Source organism: Pipra filicauda, unplaced genomic scaffold (genome assembly GCF_003945595.2).
Source record: "Pipra filicauda isolate LSUMZ 115617 unplaced genomic scaffold, ASM394559v2 scaffold1451_size13028_pilon, whole genome shotgun sequence".
NCBI classification, from domain to species: domain Eukaryota; kingdom Metazoa; phylum Chordata; class Aves; order Passeriformes; family Pipridae; genus Pipra; species Pipra filicauda.
Genome location: NW_024103931.1, coordinates 1 through 9,061, shown reverse-complemented (window position 1 = coordinate 9,061; position 9,061 = coordinate 1). Strand labels below are relative to the sequence as shown.

The 9,061-nt window shown below is 52.0% G+C and overlaps 1 long non-coding RNA gene across 3 annotated transcripts; it reads right to left on the bottom strand.

The window, feature by feature from the left end:
* Positions 1-3,102: 3,102 nt before the first annotated feature.
* LOC114002442 lies at positions 3,103-8,837 on the bottom strand. Of its 3 annotated transcripts, none has more exons than XR_005562557.1 (3): positions 8,533-8,837; positions 7,776-8,008; positions 3,103-3,448 (listed from the first exon to the last, which is right to left on the bottom strand). It is a non-coding gene; the product is annotated as an uncharacterized LOC114002442 (long non-coding RNA). The 3 variants fall into 3 exon arrangements; XR_005562556.1 differs by lacking the exon at positions 3,103-3,448 and adding an exon at positions 6,563-6,582; XR_005562555.1 differs by lacking the exon at positions 3,103-3,448 and having other exon boundaries at positions 7,781-8,005; positions 8,533-8,655.
* Between the last annotated feature and the right edge of the window lie 224 nt (positions 8,838-9,061).

Below are 9,061 nucleotides of genomic sequence, written 5' to 3'. Positions count from 1 at the left end.
TTGCCAAGAGCCTCCAGGAGGATTTCCAGCTTTTGGGGCTCTCTTTTAACCATTTTTCCCATCACTCTAGCTGGGACTATCACCTGCCCTACAGGGGGAACAGCCCACAAAGTTCACTTGCAGGGATGCCATTAACTCAAAGTCCCTTGTCAGGGGGGTCACTGCACACCTTGTCCTTTGTTTGCCCTCCCCAGCAAAGATGCTTCCAACAGTTCTGAGAGATCTGGCAGACCCAGAGCTCTCCTCAGGGAATGCTTTAGCTGCTTAAAGGCTGCCCTTGCACCATCTAGCCAAGGCAGCAAATGCTTACAGGCTCTTCTTAAAAGCTGGTATAACAGTCTTACCACACATCCAGAGGGAGCAATCCAGAGTCCACCCCGTCCTACCATTCCCAGGAAGGCAGTTCAGGGCTGTCTGGGGCTCAGGGAGGAGTCAGGTGGCTTCTCCTCTTCCCTTCCCCTTTCCAGATTTTCTCCTTCAAAAGCAACGGCCATCTTTTAAACCTAAGGTTGTCATTCAAGGTGGTTCTCTCAGGTCCTGCACTCATCAATCATCTTGGCCATTGGTTCCTTGGCAGGTTCTTGCATTCACATCCTACAAGCAAACCAGGATGAGCCAATTTAGCTGTTACTGCAACCAATCCAAGCTGGCATTCTGATTTTAAAGGATACTGGCTTTGCCTTACCCATATAGATCCCACATCAGGGGTAATACCTACAGGTTCTGCCCTCTTCCACTCTCCTAGAAGTCCACTGGCCCACACCACAGGAACAATTGCAGCTGCCACTTCAGTCGGGACCTTGCTGCTGACAGGAGTTATTCCCTGCACAACAAGAGCTGCTGCTTTGACACATTGAGTTCCAGCAATTACAGTTTCAATAGCCCCAGTTTTCAATTTCATTTCTGCCTCAACTTTTCTACTCAATCTCTTCCTAGCCCTGGTTTGGGTGAGTTTGGCAAATAGGGAAACTGAGGAATTCCCCAGTTTGTTCTTCCCAATTTAACCCCTGTCACAACAGTCACCTTAACACTGCCAGCCCTTAATTCTCCCTCTATTGGGTTAAAGACTGAGGAAGTTGGACCTGTGTCTGACCAGGACATGTGCAAACCAAATGCTGGGGACTGGAACACACACCTTGCACTCCTGCAGCTCTTACCATTGCATTCAAGAGAAAACAGCCAATTGGACCATCACTGCTCGTTTCTTAATCCCAATCCCACACTTCCTTTGCACTTGGAGCACCACTTTTAGAACCCAATTACAGTCCAGTAGAGAGCTCCATGTCTAGCATGGACAGCTACACCTGGGATACTCTCAGCAATGCCTGAATCCAGTGCAGGGACCTTGCTTTGAACTCCCCAGGGCCGGGCACCCCGAGGATCTCCCCGAATAATCCTTTCGGTGCGCGCTGGAGTCCTCGGGGTGCCCCAACCCGGGGGGCACCAACAGCACTGTCCCTCCAGGGGGGCCCAATTTGGTCCCAAGGCTTCAATGGACAGCCCAAAAGGCATTTCAAGAGCCCTTCTTTGGAACCCACCAACGGGTACGGGTAGGAAGCCACAACAAGGCCTCATTTCTAAATGCAGGGGGATCTTGCCTGTGTCCCAGACTGGTCCGGGGATCTGAGGCCCTTCCCGAGAAAATCTCGGTGCCGGCGTGAAGGGCCAGAGATCCCTTGGAGCCACGGGAGAGCAGGCACAGAGTCCCTCCTGCAGGGCCAATTCTGCTGCCTGAAAACAGCTCTTCAAAGAAGCCTCTAAGATTCAGCTGGTGAGGTTTAGAAGCCAGGCATTCCTTGCTTACAACACCCTGCCATGATCCCAGCCCACCGAGTGCCCTGGCAATCAGCTCCCAAAGGGCACACACAGCTATCTCCACTGCAGCTGATGGGAGGGGTCAGCATTACATGAGGGTTCATTTTCCTTCCCTGCATTCCTGTTCCACGTTCAGGACATTTTCCAACACTCATTACCATACACACCTACCCTTAGAAGGTTTCCAAGGGGCTTCACCGAGGGCCTTCCCAGGTCTGCTCTGTCTGGAGCCCTCAAAGTCCTCAGTGCCTGCCTTAGGAACCTCAAGACAACTCACCTGCTTACACAAGCACTTGGTGCTGCTTGGCTGCTGCCTCACTTCCCTTCTTCCTTCTTTCTTCACCTCCCTTGGTTGGTCCCTTTAAATCCCTTGGCTCAGCTCTGTGCAGTTTCCAGGCTACATCCCACTGCAAAAAGGATTACCTCTTGTTACATCTCAACACTCAGGTATCATTCCCACTTTTTTCCTGACACTTGGCCATTAGGCCAGTGTCTCATTATTTAAAGCAGAGTTTGACTCCTCAGTGACAACAACAGCTACAGCCCTGAATCATAACACAGGCTGAGACACAAACACGGATGGGAACTCTGAAGGATCCACTTTGTTCTGCTCACCAACCAAAAGGAGCTTTCCGAACTCAGGAATAATAGACCCCAGGTCCTTTTTCTGCAACTTTGGCTGCTATAGATGTGACCCACAAGACCTGGAAAGGCCCTTCCCACTTCACCTGCAGGGCTGGCAGTGCCACCACTCGACACGGACCCAGGGGCTGGGCAGGAACGGAGGGGCTGGGGCGTCCAATCCATCGGCCCAGGCGGCACCAGGAGTTCCTGGAGTTCCTCAGGGGAGAGCCTCAAGCCAACAAAGGATTATGGAGATCATTTTAAACTTCAATAGGTATATCTCCTGGAATATGGGGACTTGGACAAGGCCTACTGGTGCAACAAGGACACCCTCAAGGCTATCTATTAAAAGCATCTACCAGCACTCAAAAGCTGTCACTATCCTTCTTGCAGGGGCAACTCAGGAAACTCTCTTTGCCAAGAGCCTCCAGGAGGATTTCCAGCTTTTGGGGCTCTCTTTTAACCATTTTTCCCATCACTGTAGCTGGGACTATCACCTGCCCTACAGGGGGAACAGCCCACAAAGTTCACTGGCAGGGATGCCATTAACTCAAAGTCCCTTGTCAGGGGGGTCACTGCACACCTTGTCCTTTGTTTGCCCTCCCCAGCAAAGATGCTTCCAACAGTTCTGAGAGATCTGGCAGACCCAGAGCTCTCCTCAGGGAATGCTTTAGCTGCTTAAAGGCTGCCCTTGCACCATCTAGCCAAGGCAGCAAATGCTTACAGGCTGTTCTTAAAACCTGGTATAACAGTCTTAGCACACATCCAGAGGGAGCAATCCAGAGTCCACCCTGTCCTACCATTCCCAGGAAGGCAGTTCATGGGCTGTCTGGGGCTCAGGGAGGAGTCAGGTGGCTTCTCTTCTTCCTTCCTGCTTTCCAGATTTTCTCCTTCAAAGGCAACGGCCATCTTTTAAACCTAAGGTTGTCATTCAAGGGGGTTCTCTCAGGTCCTGCACTCATCAATCATCTTGGCCATTGGTTCCTTGGCAGGTTCTTGCATTCACGTCCTACAAGCAAACCAGGATGAGCCAATTGAGCTGTTACTGCAACCAATCCAAGCTGCCATTCTGATTTTAAAGGATACTGGCTTTGCCTTACCCATATAGATCCCACATCAGGGGTAATACCTACAGGTTCTGCCCTCTTCCACTCTCCTGGAACTCCACTGGCCCACACCACAGGAACAATTGCAGCTGCCACTTCAGTCGGGACCTTGCTGCTGACAGGAGTTATTCCCTGCACAACAAGAGCTGCTGCTTTGACACATTTAGTTCCAGCAATTACAGTTTCAACACCCTCAGTTTTTAATTTCATTTCTGCCTCAACTTTTCCACTCAATCTCTTCCTAGCCCTGGTTTGGGTGAGTTTGGCAAATAGGGAAACTGAGGACTTGCCCAATGTTTTCCCAGTTTAACCCCTGTCACACCAGTCACCTTAACACTGCCAGTCCTTAATTCTCCTTCTCTTGGGTTAAGGACTGAGGAAGTTGGACCTGGGTCTGAGCAGGACATGTGCAAACCAAATGCTGGGGACTGGAACACACACCTTGCACTCCTGCAGCTCTTACCATTACATTCAAGAGAAAACAGCCAATTGGACCATCACTGCTCGTTTCTTAACCCCAATCCCACACTTCCTTTGCACTTGGAGCACCACTTTTAGAACCCAATTACAGTCCAGTAGAGAGCTCCATGTCTAGCATGGACAGCTACACCTGGGATACTCTCAGCAATGCCTGAATCCATTGCAGGGACCTTGCTTTGAACTCCCCAGGGCCGGGCACCCCGAGGATCTCCCCGAATAATCCTTTCGGTGCGCGCTGGAGTCCTCGGGGTGCCCCAACCCGGGGGGCACCAACAGCACTGTCCCTCCAGGGGGCCCAATTTGGTCCCAAGGCTTCAATGGACAGCCCAAAAGGCATTTCAAGAGCCCTTCTTTGGAACCCACCAACGGGTACAGGGAGGAAGCCACAAGAAGGCCTCATTTATAAATGCAGGGGGATCTTGCCTGTGTCCCAGACTGGTCCGGGGATCTGAGGCCCTTCCCGAGAAAATCTCGGTGCCGGCGTGAAGGGCCAGAGATCCCTTGGAGCCACGGGAGAGCAGGCACAGAGTCCCTCCTGCAGGGCCAATTCTGCTGCCTGAAAACAGCTCTTCAAAGAAGCCTCTAAGATTCAGCTGGTGAGGTTTAGAAGCCAGGCATTCCTTGCTTACAACACCCTGCCATGATCCCAGCCCACCGAGTGCCCTGGCAATCAGCTCCCAAAGGGCACACACAGCTATCTCCACTGCAGCTGATGGGAGGGGTCAGCATTACATGAGGGTTCATTTTCCTTCCCTGCATTCCTGTTCCACGTTCAGGACATTTTCCAACACTCATTACCATACACACCTACCCTTAGAAGGTTTCCAAGGGGCTTCACCGAGGGCCTTCCCAGGTCTGCTCTGTCTGGAGCCCTCAAAGTCCTCAGTGCCTGCCTTAGGAACCTCAAGACAACTCACCTGCTTACACAGGCACTTGGTGCTGCTTGGCTGCTGCTTCACTTCCCTTCTTCCTTCTTTCTTCACCTCCCTTGGTTGGTCCCTTTAAATCCCTGGGCTCAGCTCTGTGCAGTTTCCAGGCTACATCCCACTGCAAAAAGGATTAGCTCTTGTTACATCTCAACACTCAGGTATCATTCCCACTTTTTTCTTGACACTTGGCCATTAGGCCAGTGTCTCATTATTTAAAGCAGAGTTTGACTCCTCAGTGACAACAACAGCTACAGCCCTGAATCATAACACAGGCTGAGACACAAACACGGATGGGAACTCTGAAGGATCCACTTTGTTCTGCTCACCAACCAAAAGGAGCTTTCCTAACTCAGCAATAATAGACCCCAGGTCCTTTTCCTGCAACTTTGGCTGCTATAGATGTGACCCACAAGACCTGGAAAGGCCCTTCCCACTTCACCTGCAGGGGCTGGCAGTGCCACCCCTTGACACGGACCCAGGGGCTGGGCAGGAACGGAGGGGCTGGGGCGTCCAATCCATCGGCCCAGGCGGCACCAGGAGTTCCTGGAGTTCCTCAGGGGAGAGCCTCAAGCCAACAAAGGATTATGGAGATCATTTTAAACTTCAATAGGTATATCTCCTAGAATATGGGGACTTGGACAAGGCCTACTGGTGCAACAAGGACACACTCAAGGCTATCTATTAAAAGGATCTACCAGCACTCAAAAGCTGTCACTATCCTTCTTGCAGGGGCAACTCAGCAAACTCTCTTTGCCAAGAGCCTCCAGGAGGATTTCCAGCTTTTGGGGCTCTCTTTTAACCATTTTTCCCATCACTCTAGCTGGGACTATCACCTGCCCTACAGGGGGAACAGCCCACAAAGTTCACTTGCAGGGATGCCATTAACTCAAAGTCCCTTGTTGGGGGGTCACTGCACACCTTGTCCTTTGTTTGCCCTCCCCAGCAAAGATGCTTCCAACAGTTCTGAGAGATCTGGCAGACCCAGAGCTCTCCTCAGGGAATGCTTTAGCTGCTTAAAGGCTGCCCTTGCACCATCTAGCCAAGGCAGCAAATGCTTACAGGCTATTCTTAAAAGCTGGTATAACAGTCTTACCACACATCCAGAGGGAGCAATCCAGAGTCCACCCCGTCCTACCATTCCCAGGAAGGCAGTTCAGGGGCTGTCTGGGGCTAAGGGAGAAGTCAGGTGGCTTCTCCTCTTCCTTTCCCCTTTCCAGATTTTCTCCTTCAAAAGCAAAGGTTTCTTGGCTTTCCTTGCTCAAGGAGATGCACCAAAGGCCATCTTTTAAATCCAATACTGCAAACTCCTGGAGATTGTCATTCAAGGTGGTTCTCTCAGGTCCTGCACTCATCAATCATCTTGGCCATTGGTTCCTTGGCAGGTTCTTGCATTCACATCCTACAAGCAAACCAGGATGAGCCAATTGAGCTGTTACTGCAACCAATCCAAGCTGCCATTCGGATTTTAAAGGATACTGGCTTTGCCTTACCCATATAGATCCCACATCAGGGGTAATACCTACAGGTTCTGCCCTCTTCCACTCTCCTGGAACTCCACTGGCCCACACCACAGGAACAACTGCAGCTGCCACTTCAGTCAGGACCTTGCTGCTGACAGGAGTTATTCCCTGCACAACAAGAGCTGCTGCTTTGACACATTTAGTTCCAGCAATTACAGTTTCAACATCCCCAGTTTTTAATTTCATTTCTGCCTCAACTTTTCCACTCAATCTCTTCCTAGCACAGGTTTGGTTGAGTTTGGCAAAGAGACAAACTGAGGAATTCCCCAATGTTTTCCCAGTTTAACCCCTGTCACACCAGTCACCTTAACACTGCCAGTCCTTAATTCTCCCTCGATTGGGTTAAGGACTGAGGAAGTTGGACCTGGGTCTGACCAGGACATGTGCAAACCAAATGCTGGGGACTGGAACACACACCTTGCACTCCTGCAGCTCTTACCATTACATTCAAGAGAAAACAGCCAATTGGACCATCACTGCTCATTTCTTAATCCCAATCCCACACTTCCTTTGCACTTGGAGCACCACTTTTAGAACCCAATTACAGTCCATAGAGAGCTCCATGTCTAGCATGGACAGCTACACCTGGGATACTCTCAGCAATGCCTGAATCCAGTGCAGGGACCTTGCTTTGAACTCCCCAGGGCCGGGCACCCCGAGGATCTCCCCGAATAATCCTTTCGGTGCGCGCTGGAGTCCTCGGGGTGCCCCAACCCGGGGGGCACCAACAGCACTGTCCCTCCAGGGGGCCCAAATTGGTCCCAAGGCTTCAATGGACAGCCCAAAAGGCATTTCAAGAGCCCTTCTTTGGAACCCACCAATGGGTACGGGTAGGAAGCCAAAAGAAGGCCTCATTTATAAATGCAGGGGGATCTTGCCTGTGTCCCAGACTGGTCCGGGGATCTGAGGCCCTTCCCGAGAAAATCTCGGTGCCGGCGTGAAGGGCCAGAGATCCCTTGGAGCCACGGGAGAGCAGGCACAGAGTCCCTCCTGCAGGGCCAATTCTGCTGCCTGAACTCAGCTCTTTAAAGAAGCCTCTAAGATTCAGCTGGTGAGGTTTAGAAGCCAGGCATTCCTACACACTATCAGATATTTTAAAAGCTTACTGAGTGAAAAAACATCAAGCTTTTATCAGTGATATCTGATCCCAAACAGACAGCTCCTTTCTCCTTTCAGTACAAAATTATTTTCATGGAATCATTTAAGAGGAAGTGCCCAGGAACCCCAGACTGTGCTTTCCAGAACAGAAAATAAACAGAGGGAAGGAGCTTTGCACGAGTGTAACATACTCCAGAACACACCTGACTGTAGTTTTACTCTTGATGTTCAAATATAGCAGAAGACAAAAACTCCAGCAGGAGAGCTGGCACATTACCCATGGTACCCTGAAAGTCCATCTTAAGAGAGCTGGAGAAAATCGCAGTTGTGCCAGTCCCTTTTGCCTGCAGATGCCTGGGGATCCTCTCCATCCACCTCATGCTCTCCCAACAGCAGAAAGGGTGACCTCGGGGACATGGTGGCACTCCACATCCTGCTGAGAGAGCAAGGAAACCTTTAGCAGAAAGGGGAGTTGGAATCTAAAACTTCCTTTCCTGGGACCTTTGTGAAGCCTGCAACCAAGAGGGGGAAAATTTGCATCTCCTTTGGTGCAGGTGTCAACAGAGGCCAACACAGCTTTCACCTTGTTCAGACAACTGGGCCCCTTTTGGCTTCCTGGCAGCTCCAATGGCACCAGAACCCCCTTCCAGCACACACACGGCTGTCACACACAGCCACCCACACACCTTTGCTCCTGCCCACACGTGGCCAACATTTCCTCACCCTGCACATCCCAAGGGGAGTAGTTTGGCTAGAGAGCACAGCAACCCCCCTGTCCTCACAAACTGCCTCCCTGCAAAAAAAGGAATCCTTTCTCCTGGACACTTCGCCCACAGTCAAGGGCTTTTCAAACGTGCTCAGGGTCCCTCCCAGCTTCTGCCTGTCCTTGCATTTCAAGGCATGGGCATGTTTCAGCAGCAGAACCCAGCTCCTCACGGGCAGTATAAGCCCTGCTCTTACCTGGACAGACTCCCGGGCTCGGCACAGCTGTGGCTCATGGAGCAGCTTCCCAAGGCCCTTCTCTCTCCCGGCAGGAAGCACAACTCGCCTCCACTCCCCAGCACCAGGGGAAACCAGGAACCAGGCTGCAAATTGACACAGAACCAGCAAAAAGCATTAATGCAGCACCAAAAAAAAACAAGCTAAAGCAGTCTTGGCCTCGTAACCCGGCACAGGGAAAGGGTTTGGAATTCCAAAGCAAAACTCGATCCACCCAGAGAGCACCAGCCCCGCAGTCCTGCCACGGCTCCCCCAGGGTCACCCGGCAGGGAAGGGGTTTACCCGGCCCCCGCTGCCCAGCACAACGCGCCCCTAAACGCCCCCCGGCTCTCCCGGCCCACAAACCCAGCGGCCAAGGCGCTCTCCCCTCCGCAGCCCGGGCAGCAGCGGGGCCGCGCCCTCAGCCCTCACACACACAACCGGCCCCACCCCCCCCGCCGGCCCTTTATACCGCGGGCCGGCAGCGCTGCCCAATCAGCGCTCGAGCGCC